Source organism: Tachyglossus aculeatus, chromosome 21 (genome assembly GCF_015852505.1).
Source record: "Tachyglossus aculeatus isolate mTacAcu1 chromosome 21, mTacAcu1.pri, whole genome shotgun sequence".
Lineage (NCBI taxonomy): Eukaryota > Metazoa > Chordata > Mammalia > Monotremata > Tachyglossidae > Tachyglossus > Tachyglossus aculeatus.
This window is the reverse complement of record NC_052086.1, coordinates 33,195,973-33,213,902: the sequence shown is the minus strand read 5'-3', so window position 1 is coordinate 33,213,902 and position 17,930 is coordinate 33,195,973. Positions and strand designations below refer to the sequence as shown.

At 43.2% G+C, this 17,930-nt stretch overlaps 1 non-coding gene across 1 annotated transcript; it reads right to left on the bottom strand.

The window, feature by feature from the left end:
* Positions 1-17,648: 17,648 nt before the first annotated feature.
* On the bottom strand, positions 17,649-17,786 carry LOC119943098. The gene has a single exon (XR_005455579.1). It is a non-coding gene; the product is annotated as a small nucleolar RNA SNORA7 (small nucleolar RNA).
* Between the last annotated feature and the right edge of the window lie 144 nt (positions 17,787-17,930).

The following is a 17,930-nucleotide window of genomic DNA, read 5'->3' as shown; positions in this document are numbered from 1 at the left end:
GTTAATCCTTACTCTGTGTCAAACACTGTTCTATGCACAGGGGTAGATCCAAGTTCATCCGGCCAGATACAGTCCCTGTCCCACTTGGGGCTCAGTGTTTAGGTAGAAGGGAGAAGAGGTGTTGAATCCCCATTTTGCAGTTGAGAAAACCGAGGCATAGAGAAGGTAAGTGACCTGTCCAAGAACACACAGCAGGCAAGTGGAGGAGCCAGAATTAAAACCTAGGTTCTAATTTCTTTATTCCTAGATTGTTTGGAATAAACAAATTACATCAAAGTCCCTGGCCTGCTCCACCCTTCCTCGACAGATCATTTGGGGATGAGTAATGCAGGGTCCAAAATGTGAAGGAGAAATAACGTCCCTAGTGAAAAACTCCTCCCTCTCCCCCGCAGCTTCTCCTGCCCACCCTTCTCCATCTCCTCTTTGTTTTTAAACTTCTCCAACTCCACTGTCACCTGCTGTCCCCCATCCCACTCCAGACTAGCCCCCGGATTTCTGGCTCAAACCTGAGAAGCAGCATGGAGTCAGAAGGCTTTGGGTTCTAATCCCAGCTCCACCCCTTGTCTGCTGAGCAAATCACTTTACTTTTCTATGTCTCAGTTAGCTCATCTGTAAAATGGAGATTAAGACTGTGAGCGCTGCACGGGACAGGGACTGTGTCCAACCTGATTTGCTTTTATCCACCCCAGCACTCAGTATAGTATCTGGCACATAGTAAGCCCTTGATAAATACCACAATTACTGTTATCACCTCAGGAACCTGGCAGCTTTGGAGGAGCTAGTAAAAAAAAACTCAGTTGAAAGAACAGAAAGCAAATGGAGAGAGGCTGGGAGAGCACAGAGTCCAGGGTGCATAGACTTAGTACTTAGGTATTTTAATCCTATCCCCAGCACTTATGTTCAGATGAATATTCAGTCACTTAGCTATTTCATCTTCACATACTTGCCTGCTGTGTGACCCAAAGCAAGTCACTTAACTTCCCTGTGCCTCAGTTTTTTCCTCACCTCTATAATGGGGGTTCGATACCCATTCCCCTTCCTATTTAGACTATGAGCTCAATGTGGGAGAGGGGCTGATTTCCTGCTACAACCCAGAACTCCTCTCCTCTAACTTAGTTCTCTCCTCTATTACCCACCTACTCACTGTACCTTGATTTCACCTTTCTCACCGCTAACCCCTCACACATACCCTGGCTCTGGCCTGGAACTCCCTCCCACTTTGTATCCGACAGACCATCTCTCTTCCCACCTTCAGAGCCTTATTCAAATCACATCTCCTCCAAGATCCCTTCTGTTATTTAACACTCATTTTCCTGGATTCCCTCCCTCTTCTGCATCACTGTTACATTTGGATCTGTACCCTTTTGTCATCTTCAGCCTCAAAACACGTATATTCATATCCATAATTCATTTGAATAGCTGTCTCCCCCTCTAAACTAAAGCTCCTTGTGGGCAAGGAGCATGTCTACCAACTCTGTTATATCGTATTCTCCCAAGCACTTAGTACAATGTTCTTCATACAGAAAGCACTTAATGGATATGATGGATTGGTTGACTAATTGGATGTGTCTAACTTAACTAACTTGTATCTACCACAGAACCTAGTACAGTGTTTGGCACATAAATAAACATTTACTGAATAGGAATATTTGTACTATATGTTGCCAACTTGTACTTCCCAAGCGCTTAGTACAGTGATCTGCACACAGTAAGCGCTCAATAAATATGATTGATGATAATGATTTGTACTACTACCTATTTTGTTTGGATTCCCATTAGTAAGGGTGTATGGCAAAGATGTATCTTATCTCCTATCTGTTCATCCTTTACACCGAATACCTAGGGAGAGAAGCCAGAATGGATGGAGACGAACAGGGAGTAAAGATTGGAGGGAGGAATATAAACAACCTTCGTTATGCTGATGATACCAACCTACTAGCAAAAAGTGAAGAAGATTTAAAGAGCTTATTATTAAAAGTTGAGGAACAGAGCAAAAAGATGGGCCTACATTTGAATGTCAAGAAAACAGAGATTTTGACAACTGGAAGTTTTAACACATTTGTAGTGGATGGAGAGAAGATAGAAATCGTTGACAGTTTTTCTCTCCTGGGATCGGTAATCAATAATAAAGGAACTAGTAGCAAGAGATATACTGAAGATTAATGTTAGGAAAACTTGCTATGAAGAGCCTGAAAAAAGTTATGAAATGTGCTGATGTAACAACTGCCACAAAAATACAAATAGTGAATTCTATGGTGTTTCCAGTGACAGTGTATGGACCAGAAAGCTGGACATTGAAAAAACAGGATAGAAAGAACATCGATTACTTTGAAATGTGGTTTTGGAGAAGGCTTTTGCGAATACCATGGACTGCCCATAAAATAAACAAATGGGTTTTAGAGCAAATTAAGCCAAAGTGATCTTTGGAAGGCCAAATAACTCGACTTAGATTAGCATATTTTGGACACATAATCAGGAGGACTAATTCTCTGGAGAAGATGCTAATGCTAGGAAAAGTACAGGGAAAACATGGAAGAGGCAGACCAGCAGCTTGATGAATAGAGACCACAACAATGATAACGGAAGAAGTGTGTGGTTGCAGATTATGGCAGAGGACAGGACATTCTGGACAAAATATATCCATGGAGTTGCTATGAATCTAAAATGATTTGACAGCACTTAATAATAATAACCTATTTTGTCATTGTAAATTTGCTTTTTCTCTGTTTTCACACTTACATAGTTGAACTACTTTCTGTTGTGTCATCCTCTTTGTGGTGGCTCTATGTTATTTTTGACTGCCTGTCCCCATTAGATCATGAGCTCCTTGAAGGCCTGGAATATTAGTCTTGTCTCTGTTGTACTCTCCCAATCACTCAGTTCAACGCTTTGCACTCATCACATGCTCAAAAACACCACTGATTGATCAATGGAGTGGAATCAGTAGATCTGAGTCCTAATTTGAAGATGGAAATCAAACAGATGTCCTCCTGAGAAGCAATGTGTCCTAATGGAGAGAGCACAGGCCTAGGGGTCAGACAGACCTGGGATCTAAGCCTGGCTCAGCCATTTGTCTGCTGTGTGACCTTGGGCAAGTCACTTAACTTCTCTGTGCCTCAGTTACCTCATCCTCATGAGGATTAAGACAGTGAGCCCCATGTGGGACAGGAACTGTCCAACCTGGTTAGCTTTTCTCTACCCCAGTGCTTAGAACAGTGCTTGACATTGATAAGTGCTTAACAAATACTATTATTATTGGTAGTAGCGGTAATATTATTAGTATTACTATTATTATTCCAAAGAAGTGGCATCCAAAACTGCCTGCAGAATTCTAGGTATGGGCATTTCATGATTTTGTGGGCAGGGAAAATGTCTTCCAACTCTGTTCATCCATTCATTAATCCATTCAGTTGTATGCACTGAGTGCTTACTGTGTGCAGAGCACTGTACTATGTGCTTGGGAGGGTACAATAATAATAATAATGATGGTATTCATTAAGCACTTACTATTTGCCAAGCACTGTTCTAAGCACTGGGGTAGATAAAGAGTAATCAGGTTGTCCCATGGGGGGTTCACAGTCTTAATCCCCATTTTACAGGTGATGGAACTGAGGCACAGAGAAGTTAAGTGATTGACCAAGGTCATACAGCTGTTAAGAGTCAGTGGTGATTAGAACTCGTGACCTCTGACTCATAAGCCCGTGCTCTTTCCACTAAGTCATGCTGCTTCTGGCTTAGTGGAATACAAAACTAAAAAGTCACATTGCTTTCTCACAATGATCTTACAGTCTAGAGGTGGGGAGAGACAGACATCAATATAAATAAATAAAATAAAATTACAGATACGTACATAAATGCTGTGGGATTGGGAGGGGGGAAAAGCAAAGGGAACAATTTAAGGAGACACAGAAGGGAGTGGGAGATAAGGAAAAAATGGGGTTTAGTCTGGGAAGGCCTCTTGGAGGAGATGCACCTTTAATAAAGCTTTGAAATGGGGGAAAATAATTGTCGGATATGAGGAGGGAAGGTGTTCTAAGACAGAGGCAGGATGTGGGCTAGGGGTCGGCGGTGAGACAGGAGAGATTAAGGCAAATTGAGAAAGCACTATAGGAGCAAAGTGTGCACGCTGGGCTGCAGAAGGAGAATAGCGAGGTGCAGTAGGAGGGGGCAAGGTGGTCGATTGCTTCAAAGCCAGCGGTGAGGAGTTCTTGTTTGATGCCGAGGTGGATGGGCAACAACTGGAGTTTTTTGAGTAGTGGGGTGACATATCCTGAATGTTTTTGTAGGAAAACAATCTGGGCAGCGGAGAGAAGCAGCATGGCTCAGTGGAAAGAGCACGGGCTTTGGAGTCAGAGGTCATGGGTTCAAATCCTGGCTTGGCCAATTGTCAGCTGTGTGACATTGGGCAAGTCACTTCACTTCTCTGTGCCTCAGTTACTTCATCTGTAAAATGGGGATTAAGACTGTGAGCCCCACGTGGGACAACCTGATCACCTTATAACCTCCCAAGTGCTTAGAACAGTGCTTTGCACATAGTAAGCACCTAATAAATGCCATCATCATTATTATTATTAAGTATGAACTGGAATGGGGAGAGACAGGACTGTGGGAGGTCAGCAAGGAAGCTGGTGCAATAATCCAGGTGGGATAGGATGGGTGATTCTATTTATATGGTAGCAGTTTGGAAGGAGAGGAAAGGGTAGATTTTAGCTATGTTGTGAGGGTAGGACCGACAGGAGTTAGTGATGGATTAAATATATGGGTTGAAAGAGAGAGAGAAGTCAAGGATAACACCAAGGTTATGGGCTTGTGAGATAGGAAGGTTGGTGGTGCCATCTATAGTGATGGGAAGGTCACAGGGAGGATGGGGTAAGGGTGGGAAGATAAGGAGCTCTGTTTTGGACATGTTAAATTTGAGGTGATGGGATTACATCCAAGTAGAGATGTCTTGAAGGCAGGAGGAGATGCAAGACTGGAGAGATGGAGAGAGACCACAGTGGGACATGTAGATTTGGGTATCATCTGCATAGCGGGTTGAAGCCACGGGAGTGAATGAGTTCTCCAATGGAGTAGATGTAGATGGAGAATGGAAGGGGAACCAGAACTGAACCCTGAGGGACTCCCGCAGTTAGGGAATGGGAGGCAGAGCTGAAGCCCGTGAAGGAGACTGACAATGAACAGCCAGAGAAGTAAGAGGAGAACCAGGAGAGGACAGAGTCAATGAAGCCAAGGTTGGATAACTTTTCCAGGAGAAGGGGGTGGTTGGTCCACAGTGTAGAAGGCAGCTGAGAGGTCAAGGAGGATTAGGGTGGAGTAGAGGCCGTTGGATTAATTAATTAATTCATTCATTCATTCAATTGCATTTATTGAGCACTTACTGTGTGCAGAGCGCTGTACTAAGTGCTTGGGAAATACAAGTTGGCAACATATAGAGATGGTCCCTACCCAATAGCGGGTTCACAGTCTAGAAGAACTACGTCACAGTCTAGAAGAATTTAGGAAGGAGATCATTGGTGACCTTTTTGAGGGTTGATTCTGTGGAGTGAAGGGGGTGGAAGCTGGATTGGAGGGGGTCAAGGAGACAATTAGAGGGGTGGAATTTGAGGCAGCAGGTGTAGACAACTCAAGGAGTTTGGAGAGGAAGGGTAGGAGGGAGACGGGGTGATAACTGGAGAGAGCTGTTGGGTCAAGGGAGGATATTTTTGGATGGGGAGACATGGTTATGTTTGAGAGCAGTGGGTAAGAAGCCACTGAAGAGTGAACGGTTGAAGATGGCAGTTAGGGAGGGAAGGAGGGAAAAAGGCAGGGGGTGAGAGTTTTGGTGTATTCTCCCACGTGCATAGTATAGTTCTCTGCAGACAGGAAACTCTCAAATACCATTCACTGATTGGTCTTTAGTCTCGAAAAACTATTTTTTCTTGAGCTATGGTATTTATGAAGCATTTTCTGTGTGCCAAACACAAGTTCTAATCAAGCATTACAAATGAGGCCCAGTCCATGCCCTAAATGAGGCTTACAATCTTTTATTTTGTTTTTGATCCCCTTCCCGATGTTTCCTATATTGTAAGACTGGGTAGAATGAGCCATCAGAAGGGATTCTGAGATCTTTTCTGAATTGTGACTGATTAGCTCTGAGTCCATTATCGTGGGGTTGCAATTTGTACCATTGTCTTCCAGGTAGATTATCTTGCACTTTTTTACACCAAAGCTCATCCACTTTGGAGATCTCTTGCACTTTACTACCCTCTGAATAATAATAATAATAATAATAATAATAATAATAATAATAATAATAATACATTGTAAAGTGTTTATTATGTGTCAAGCAGAATACTAAGTGCAGGAGTAGATGGAAAAGTTTTATTGCATCTGCAAACTAGGAAATTTCATGGAAAACTACTTTGAAATCATTTAGGAAGATGTTAAACAATGCCAGTTTTAACACTCACTCTCAAAGGATCACAATTTACAGTACATTTCCCTTTCCTAAAAGGTGGCTCTTTATCTCTACTTTCTGTTTCCTGTAGGAATAATAATAATAATAATGCTGATTATATTTATTAGACGTTTATTATGTTCCCAGCATTGGGGTAGGTAATAATAATAATAATTATGATGGTATTTGTTAAGCGCTTACTATGTGCCAAGCACTGTCCTAAGCACTGAGGGGGATACAAGGTAACCAGGTGGTCCCACATGGGGCTCACAGTCTTAATCCCAATTTACAGATGAGGTAACTGAGGCACAGAGAAGTTAAGTGAGTTGCCCAAAGTCACACAGTTGACATGTGGCAGAGCCAAGATTAGAACCCATGACCTCTGACTCCCAAACCCGTGCTCTTTCTGCTGAGCCATGCTGCCACTCTGATTCAAGGTAATCAGATCACATATAGTTCCTGTCCCACATAGGGTTCCAAGTCTGAGGGAAGAAGAGCAGCAATCTGATACCCATTTTGCTGATGAGAAAACTGAGACCCAGAGTTGCTTAGTGATTCTACCAAAGTCATGCCACAAGCCTGTGGTGAAACCAGGCCTACAACCAGTGTCCCCTGGATCCCAGTTCCAGACTCTTGCTATTAGACCATGCTGTTTCCCCTTTCTTTTAGCAAGTTTCCTATCCATCAATCCATCAATAGTATTTATTGAGCACTTGCTACGTGCAGAGCACTTTACTAAACACTTGGAAGAGTACAATGCAACAGAATTAGCAAACATGTTCCCTGCCCATAATGAGTTTATAGTCCATGTCCAAACACTCCCTCCATTTACATGATTGCTCATTTTTTCCCAAGTTCCTGGTATGGAATCTCATCCAAGGCCTTTGTAAATCTAAATATATTGGTGGCTGTTGGTTTCCAAAACCCCCACATGCTCACTGACCCTTCCAGAGAACTCTTGTGGATTAGTGAAACATGATCACCACTTTCAAAAACCCATAGCACATCCTCGTGTCCCTGGCAAGAAGTGTTTTGAGCTCCTTTATCATCCAAATATTTGCCCTTGACCAGCCTCTCTTAGTCGACTCCCTCTTTTCTCTCCTTATCCCTTGAGCAGGGTGAAGAACAGTGTGTTATCCAAGCAGGGGTTCCCATTTGTCCCTGTTTTTGCGGTCCTTTGGCACACCTTTTTCCAGTCCTTTCAGTCTTTTTTTATCAGCCATCAATTTTATTTTAATTCCTCCCTTTCCTTTAGCAACCACTTTCAGCTTCTTCCTATCAAACCTTGTCAAAGTCCCTTCCTAAAACTGATCTCCTTGTGCTGTCTATACCACCTACATCTTACTACCATCAGCAAAAATGGTAAACGTTAGCAAGCTGGAGTCATTATTGCAGAGTGCCTCTCCATTACATATTCCCTACATCAGATCTTGTCCTTTACTCAGAAGTAAATCCTTTCTTAATTCTCTGACTGATCCTGAAAACAATTATATATCTGATCTAAAATCTTATCTCCACTTCTCTTCCTGATGAGTTATTCTACCAATTTCTGGGAGAATAATTGAAATCTTCCACTTCTACTACCTGCCCTAGTTTTACAGGTCTTCTCTCATCTAACATTTCCTGATCATTTTCCTCATTCTGACTGGATGGGCTGTAAATGGTGATAATAACAATCACCATTATGTTTCAGTCCAGAATTTCTATCCAAATAGCCTGGCCTAGTGGAGAGCGGACAGCGAGTCAGAAGACCTGGACTGTAATCCCAGCTCTGCCACTTGTCTGCATAATCATCTTGGGCAAGCTATTTTACTTCTCTGCGCCTCAGTTTCTTCATGCAAAATGGGGATTACGTATCTGTTCTCCTCCCTCTTAAACCATGACCCCTGAAAGACATGGACTGTATCTGATGATCGTAATCTATCAATCACATTTATTGAGCACTTAGTATGTGCAGAGCACTACACTAGTGCTTGGGAGAGTACAATGCAACAGATTTAGCAGTCCCGTCCCCTGACCTTAATGAATTTACAGTCTAGAGACCAGACTAAACCACTTGGAACATAGTGGAACTTGGAATAATAGCATATTATTATAGGTTTCCCATGCCAATTGTGGAAGTTAGGCTTCTGGCAAACTCATGGTTGGCAAAACCACAGTTGATAAAACTGAACCATTTATGGACAAAGGGAAATTAGAGCCTGCTTTGCTTCTCATTCTAAGGATGTTTCAAGCTTGAGGCACTCTCATTTCCAGCACAAATATCATCTTGCTCTTGTCTGCCAATTAGATTCTACTTAATAGTAATAATAATAATAATAATAGTGGTATTTGTTAAGTGCTTGCTATGAGCCAAGCACTGTACTATGCACTAGGGTGGATACAAGCAAATCGGGTTGGACACTGTCCCTGTCCCAGGTGGAGCTCACACTCTCAATCCCCATTTTACAGATGAGGTAACTGAGGCACAGAGAAGTTAAGTGACTTGCCCAAAGTCACACAGCTGATAAGTGGTGGAGCCGGGATTAGAACCCACAACCTTAGGAGAAGCAGCGTGGCTCAATGGAAAGAGCACGGGCTTTGGAGTCAGAGGTCATGGGTTCAAATCCAGGCTCTGCCACTTGTCAGCTGGGTGACTTTGGGCCAGTTACTTAACTTCTCTGGGCCTCAGTTCCCTCAACTGGAAAATGGGGATGAAGACTGTGAGCCCCCCGTGAGACAACCTGATCACCTTGTAACCTCCCCAGCACTTAGAACAGTGCTTTGCACATACTAAGCGCTTAATAAATGCCATTATAAAAAAAAACCTCTGCCTCCCAACCCCGTGCTCTTTCCACTAAGCCATGTACCATAATTATTATTATGGACAGGGGTGTAAAGTAGGTTTACTTACTTGGCAAATCTGCAACTGCGGAAAACCCTAACAGAAATCGACAAACAGGAAAGGGTTCTAATCTTAGCTCTGCCACTTGTCTGCTGTGAGACCTTGGGCAAGTCACTTAACTTCTCTGTTCCTCAGTTACCTCATCTATAAAATGGGGATTGAGAGTGTGAGCCCCATGTGGGACAGGGAAATGTGTCCAACCCGTATGTGCATACAGCTATAATTCCTATTTATTCTGACGGTTTTGACACCTGTCTACAAGTTTTGTTTTGTTGTCTGTCTCCCCCTTCCAGACTGTGAGCCCATTGTTGGGTAGGGACTGTCTCTATATGTTGCTGATTTGTACTTCTCAAGCGCTTAATACAGTGCTCTGCACACAGTAAGCACTCAATAAATAAGATTGAATGAATCCACCCTAGCCCTTAGTACAGTGCCTGTAAGTAAGTGCTTAGGAAATCCTATTTTTAAAAAATCACTTTCATTCAATTGTATTTATTGAGTGCTTACTGTGTGCAGAGCACTGTACTAAGCACTTGGGAAGTACAAGTTGGCAACATATAAAGATGGTCCCTACCCAACAACAGGCTCACAGTCTAGACGGGGGAGACAGACAACAAAACAAAACATGTGGACAGGTGTCAAGTTGTCAGAACAAATAGAATTAAAGCTAGAAGCACATCATTACAAAATAAATAGAATAGTAAACATGTACAAGTAAAATAGAGTAATACATCTGGACAAACATATATACAGGTGCTGTGGGGAAGGGAAGGAGGTAGGGCGGGGGATGGGGAGGAGGAGAGGAAAAAGGGGGCTCAGTCTGGGAAGACCTCTTGGAGGAGGTGAGCTCTCAGTAGGGGTTTGAAGAGAGGAAGAGAGCTAACTTGGCGGATGTGCGGAGGGAGGGCATTCCAGGCCAGGGGGAGGACGTGGTCCAGGGGTCTACAGCGGTATGATGAGAACGAGGTACAGTGAGGAGGTTAGTGGCAGAGGAGCGGAGGGTGCGGGGTGGGCTGTAGAAGGAAAGAAGGGAGGTGAGGTAGGAGGGGGCGAGGTGATGGACAGCCTTGAAGCTGAGAGTGAGAGTTTTTGCTTGGCTATCAGAATCCCACAGTCACGCAAAACTGTGGGTACTCAACACTGCAGACCATGGTATAGTCAAAGCACCAACTGTATTGCACTGTTCCCAGGGCTTAGTTCAGTGTCTACACAGCATGGCTCAGTGGAAAGAGCCCGGGCTTGGGAGCCAGAGGTCATGGGTTCTAATCCCGGCTCCGCCACTCGTCAGTTGTGTGACTTTGGGCAAGTCACTTAACTTCTCTGGGCCTCAGTTCCCTCATCTGTAAAATGGGGATTAAGACTGTGAGCCCCACTTGGGACAACCTGATCACCTTGTATCCCCCCGCCCCACACTCAGAACAGTGCTTCACACATAGTAAGTGCTTAACAAATGCCATTATTATTATTATTATTATTATTATTATAATACATAGTAAGCACTTAATAAGCTCCGGCATGACAATAAGAAACTGAAAATTGAGCATGGGCACTCAGCATCATTGTTGGAAAAAATGGCTGACCATTTTTTTTTATGGTACTTGTTAGGACCTTACTACATACCAGGCACCATTCTAATTGCTGAGCTGGATACAAGCCAATCAGGTTGGACATAGTTCTTGTCCCACGAAGGGCTCACAATCTTCATTCCCGTTTTACAGTGAGGTAAGAGAAGCAGCGTGGCTCAGTGGAAAGAGGCTGGGCTTTGGAGTCAGGGGTCATGGGTTCAAATCCCAGCTCTGCCACTTGTCAGCTGTGTGACTTTGGGCAAGTCACTTAACTTCTGTGGGCCTCAGTTCCCTCATCTGTCAAATGGGGATGAAGACTATGACCCCCCCGTGGGATGACCTGATCACCTTCTAACCTCCCCAGCGCTTAGAACAATGCTTTGCAAGTAGTAAGTGCTTAATAAATGCCTTTTTAAATTATTATTAGTATTATTAATCGAGCCACAGAGAACTGAAGTAACTTTCCCAGGATCACATAGCAGAGCAGTGGCAGAGATGGGATTAGAATACAAGTCCTTCTGGCTCCCAGGGCTGTGCTTTATCCACTAGGTCATGCTGCAATTGAAACCATGCTCCTCTAATCCATTAAGACTTTTATTTTCACAACCCATTTATTGCAGTTGCTGCATTGATTTTTGAATCAGATCTTTTTCCTCCTTTCTTCGTTACAAAATGTGCCCCTGTCACCAGAAAGGTATCTTCTTTGGTTCAGTCCAGGCATGAAATAGATGGGCAGCACAGGCTTGCCTATATTCCTGGAGTTTCCATGAGGTGTTGAGTCTTCATATATACATATATATATATATATATATATATATATATATATAATTTTAAGATATCAATCAAATTCTGTCATCACTTTGTCATTTTTCATAAGTTTGTCAGTATGTTTTATGGCACTCCTTAACCTAAATAACTTCTGTTAAGCAAGATTTGGCTTCTTTGGAGTTGCTGCCCAAGTTCTTTTTCTTATGAGGCCTTTAATGCTGATAATCGTAATGATCTAGCAATGGGCATGTGTGATGCTATATGGATTTGGATTGGCAGGTGAAAAGCAGCAGAGTGGCCCAGTGGAAGGAATATGGGATTTGGCATCAGAGGCGCTGGGTTCTAAACCTGGCTCTGCCACTTGTCTGCTGTGTGATCTCGGGCAAGTCACTTATATTATCTATGCCTCAGTTACCTCATCTATAAAATGGAGATTAAGACTGTGAGGCCCATGTTTGACATGGACTGAGTCCAAACTGAGTATCTTGTATCTACTCCAGTGATGAATGCAGGGCCTGGAACCTCGTAAGCGCTTAACAAATACCATTTTTTTTTTTTAAGAAAAAGTTGGCTTTCAGATGTCTGCTGGTATGGTTTCACTTCTGGTCCTTGGTGTGTACAAGGTGGGGGCATACAGAAAGCAGAGTATCACCATAACCACCAGGTCTATGGGAAAGCCAATTCACACTTAAAATGTGATGATTGCAGCAAGATACTTTCAGGGGGAATGAGCCATTTGAGACTGATATCATCCTCTCACCAAACCCTGAGGATTTCAGTTTCTAGATCAGATAAGAACAAATTAGCTGTAGCTGGAGATAAGGAAGTCCCCAGTTTGTTTTTTAATTTCCTCTTTTACAGAGCTATGTTGGCCTTAGGCTATTCTGTGAACCCTGACATAGGTTGCGTGTGGCTTACCATTTTTCTCAGTTCCCACTAAAGCTTCTGGTAGTGGAATGTTCCTGAGAAGAGAAAGCAAGCAGAAGCTTGGAAGTGGATGATTCTGAGGACTGTTATAGCGTATCAATGTAATAATTCTTTCTTCAAATATATGAACTTGCCTCCTCAGTGTAAGGCTGTTAATGTCCTTGCTAAGTTTTCAACAAGAGTTTAGAGGAGGAACCGTTGGAAGCCCTGATGAGCAGGTGCAGGAGGAGTCTGAGAACTGTGGATCATAAGTAGGCTGTAGGCTTTGGGGCTCTCCAAAGACTTCTTCATAAACCAATACAACCAAACAGCACATAAAGGCGATCGAAAGATATATACAATACTGAGATTTGAGTTTTGCAGTATAAATGGTTCTCCGTAATGCATTTCCAGGTCAAATGTTTTCACACCTACATCAGTCTCCGCAGAAGAAATGAACAGGAATTAGGCTTAGTGAAATTCTAATGGAAAAAAAAAATCATAGAGGTCCTTTAGTTTATTTCCTAACTAGCACAGAAACACTTTGAGTGATGATTCTTATTAACCTTTGGGAGTAAAATCATGAAGGTTTTTTAAGCGCCTGATGGAAAAATAACTTGAAAGATCTGTGAGGAAACCACAACACACTTTGAGAGTCAGGGTAACTGGTCTGTTCTATTTAGCTGCTCATTATTGCCTATTGTACCAGGTGGTTGGGTCATGGACCACCAACACATTTGATGTGGGCAATGTTTCGTTAGTTGTAGAGAAATTTGAAGACTTTCTGTACTGTAAGCTCCTTTCTTACGGTCTACCAAATCTGTTACATCATACTCTCCCAAGTGCTTAGTGCAGTGCTCTGCATACAGTAAGCGCTCATTTGCTATCAAGCAAAAGCTCCTCTCTATTGGTTTTAAAACTCTCCATCACCTCGCCCCCTCCTACCTCACCTCCCTTCTCTCCTTCTCCACCCCAGCCCGCACACTCTGCTCCTCTGGTGCTCACCTTCTCACTATTCCTTTTTCTCACCTGTCCCTCGTCCTACCTCTGGCCTGGAATGCCCTCCTTCCTCAAATCCACCAAACTAGCACACTTCCCCGCTTCAAAGCACTACTGAAAGCTCACCTCCTCCAGGAGGCCTTCTCAGACTAAGCCCCCCATTTGCTCTGCTCCCCCTCCTCTCCCCATCACCCTAACTCGCTCCCATTGCTCTACCTCCTTCCCTGCCCCACAGCACTTTTGTATATATATAGATATTTATAATTATAATTCTATTAGTTTTTATTAATGATGTGTATATATCTATAATTCTATTTATAATGATGCTACTGATTCCTGTTTACTTGTTTTGATGTCTGTCTCCCCCCTTCTAGACTGTAAGTCCGTTGTGTGCAGCAACTGTCTCTATTTGTTGCTGAATTGTACTTTCCAAGTGCTTAGGACAATGCTCTGCACACAGTAAGTGCTCAATAAATATGATTGAATGAATGAATGAAATAAAATTGACTGATTGATTAACTGACCTTGGGGATTGCTGGCTTTGCTGCGATTATTCCCAGAGCAGTTTCCTGAAAATTATTTTTTTCTAATGTTTTATTGAAGGAAGCTATTTTTTCCTGCAGTGCCCATTTCATCTCCATCTTATGAAACTCACTGCTTAGCTGGGCACTGGCTCCCTGGTTGAATATGAGCCATAGTTGGGCCAAGTCAGGTTTGCTCACAGATCAGGGAGAAAAGCCCAGACGTTCCTAAAGGAGCCCTCTAAAACCCTCAGAAACAAAAATAGTTTTACATAAGGTGTCAGGTCAACTTACTTCTCAGTGCCTCAGTTACCTCATCTGTAAAATGGGGATTAAATCCTACTCCCTATAAGAAGCACCATGGCGTAGTGGATGGAGCACGGGCTTGGGAATCAGGAGGTCATAGGTTCTAATCGCAGCTCTACCACCTGTCTGCTGTGTGACCTTGGGCAGGTCTCTTCACTTCTCTGGGTTTCAGTTCCCTCATCTGTAAAATGGGGATTGAGACTGTGAGCCCCACGTGGGACAGAGACTGTGTCCCACCTAATTAGCTAGTATCTACTCCAGTGCTTAGTTCAGTGCCTGGCATATAGTAAACATTTAACAAAAATCATCATTACTATTATTATTAGACTGTGAGCCCATGTGGGGCAGCTTCAATGCTTAGGACAGTACATAGTAAGTGCTTAACAAATGCCATTAAAAAAAAAAATCACTCCCACATAGAGACATCAGTTGGGGCCCAGGAGAAGAATTGGGTAAGCTAGAGAGGGCTAGCAAGGTTGGGGAGAAATCCAGAGCCTATGGTAGAATAATAATAATAATAATAATAATAATAATAATAATAATAATAGCATTTATTAAGCGCTTACTATGGGTGGTCTGGTGTTTGCCAGGATGCCCTGAGGTTTGAGCAGGTTGAATGACTGAGAAGAAAGACTGTGGCTGACTTGCTCTCAGACCCTTTAGGTGTTAATTAGGAACAAGTACCAGACCAAAAGTGGGTCATTATTCTTTGATTTAACACTAATAATAGTATTTGTTAAATAATAATAATTATTATTTTTATGGTATTTGTTATGGTATTTGGTATTTGTTATCTTGGCTCTGCCACTTGTCACCTGTGTGGCTTTGGGCAAGTCACTTAACTTCTCTATGCCTCAGTTCACTCATCTGTAAAATGGGGATGAAGACTGTGAGCCCCATGTGGGACAACCAGATCACCTTGTAACCTCCTCAGCGCTTAGAACAGTGCTTTGAACATAGTAAGCACCTAATAAATGCCATTATTATTATTATTAAGTGCTTTCTATATGCGAGGGACTATACTAAGCACCGAGGCACTGTACTAAGCTCTGATGCTTAGTATGTGCTAAGCACTGTGCTAAATCCTGGGATAGGTACAATCAGGTCTGTCACAGACGTGGCCCTGATTGGGGCTCACAGTCCAAGGGAGAGGGAGAGCAGTCATTTAATTTCCATTTTGCAGATGAGGAAACTGAAACTCAGAGAAGTTAAGTGCCTTGCCTAGGGTCACACAGCAGGCAAGGGGCAGAGCCAAGATAGAACCCAGTCTTCTGGACTTCCAGTCCTGTGTCCTTTTCACTAGGTCACAATTTTGACTCTCAACCCTCCATCTCCCCACCACCCTTCACACCAATTCTGACAGCTGGAAACTCCCGCTCCACTTCTAATCTACCTGGCCACAGCTTTCTCCATTATAGAAACCCTCCTAAAACCCCACCTCCTCCAGGAAGCTTTCCCCAACTAACTCACAACCCCCTAATTGCATCAATCCAACAACCATCCCTAGAACTTAAATATTTATTCCTCAGCACAGGCTGAAAATCCTCCCAGGTCCCAAGTTTAGCCCTTTGATGTAGTGGAGAGGATTTGGCCTGGGAGTAGAAAAACCTGGCTTCACTTCTTTGATGAGCAGAGTGGCTTAGTGGACTAAGCATAGGCCTGGGAGTAAGAAGGACCTGGGTTTTAATCCCGGCTCTGACAAATATCTGCAGTGTGACATTGGTCAAGTCACTTAACTTCTCTGGGCCTCAGCTACTTCAGTTGTAAAGTGGGGATTAAGACTGTTAATTAGAATTCATGACCTGTGCTCTGTTCTGTTCCGAACTCAACTGCTCTGTGCCTCAGTTTCCCATCAGTAAAATGGGGAGTTTAATCCAGCTTCCATTTGAGGAGTTGTGGAGTAAAGTATTCTCTTTGGAAGTATAGGTTCAATATAAATTCAAGGTGCTACTATTGTTTTATGCTGTCCAGTTGTCTCCAACCCATAGCGACACAACCGTTAGAACTCATGGCCTTCTGGCTCCCCAGCCCATCTAATAATAATGATGGCATTAATTAAGCGCTTACTATGTGCAAAGCATTGTTCTAAGTGCTGGGGAGGTTAGAAGGTGATCAGGCTGTCCCACGGGGGCTCACAGTCTTAATCCCCATTTTACAGATGAGGTAACTGAGGCCCAGAGAAGTGAAGTGACTTGCCCAAAGTCACACAGCTGACAATTGGTGGAGCCGGATTTGAACCCAGGACCTCTGACTCCAAAGCCCCTGCTCTTTCCACTGAGCCACGCTGCTTCTCTGTGGGTCCAACCCGATGAACTTGTATCTACCCCAGCACTTAGAACAGTGCTTGGCACATAGTAAGCACTTAACAAGTGCCATAATAATAATTGTGTACCCCTTTTAAAAAAATGGCATTTGTTAAGCACTTATTATGTGCCAGGCACTGTACTAAGCACTGGGGCAGAGACAACCTAATCAGGTTGGGGACACACACGTCTGGGAGTCAGAAGGTCATGAGTTCTAACTAATCCCAGCTCCACCACCTGTCTGCTGTGTGGCTTTGGGCAAGTCAGTTCACTTTTCTGTGCCTCAGTTACCTCATCTCTAAAATGGGGATTGAGACTGTGAGCCCCACATGGGACAGGGATTGGGTGCAAGCTGATTTCCTTGTATACAACCCAGCACTTAGTACAGTGCCTGGAGAATAGTAAGCTCTTAACAAATACCACCTGGGGCTCACAGTCTTAATCCACTTTTTACAGATGTGGTAACTGAGGCATAGAGAAGAGAAACGACTTGCCCAAGGTCACACAGCAGATAAGTGGTAGACCTGGGATTAAAACCTACGTCTTTCTGACTCCAAGGTTCATATTCTATCCACTACATCATGCTGCCCTTGGAAAGTCACTCAGCAGCTCTGTGCCTCAGTTTCCCAGCAGTAAAATGAGGAGTTTAATCCCAGCTTCCATTTGAGGAGTTGTGGAATAAAGTACTCTCTTTGGAAGTATAGGTTCAATATAAATTCAAAGTGCTACTATTATCTTGTGTTTTGCCATCCAGTCATCTCCAACTCAGAGTGACACAAAAGACACATCTCTTCCAGAATTCCCCGCTCTCTATCTGTAATTGTTCAGGTAGCGTATCCATAGATTTTTCTTGGTAAAAATACGGAGGCTGTTTATCATTGCCTCCTTCCGCGCAGTCAACATGAGAATCCTCCCTCGACTCTCTCCCATGCCGCTTCTGGTCAGCACAAGTGAGTTTTGACTTGAAGCAGATTGCTTTCCACTTGCTAGCCACTGGCCAAGCTAGGAATGGAAAGATTATGCTTCTGCTTGACTCTCCCTCCAGTAACTGAGACTGGGAGAGCACTGGAAACTCTCCAGGTGTGATCCTGAGAGGGTGCTACTATTATTGCAATTAATGTATCCCATTACTTCCAAGCACTTAAGAAAGCTTGTTGAAATGACTGTCCCTATTTTCGATGGGATCGATGTATTTTTTCAAACATCTTGACCCCAATCAACTTGCTTTTCGAACACAAAATT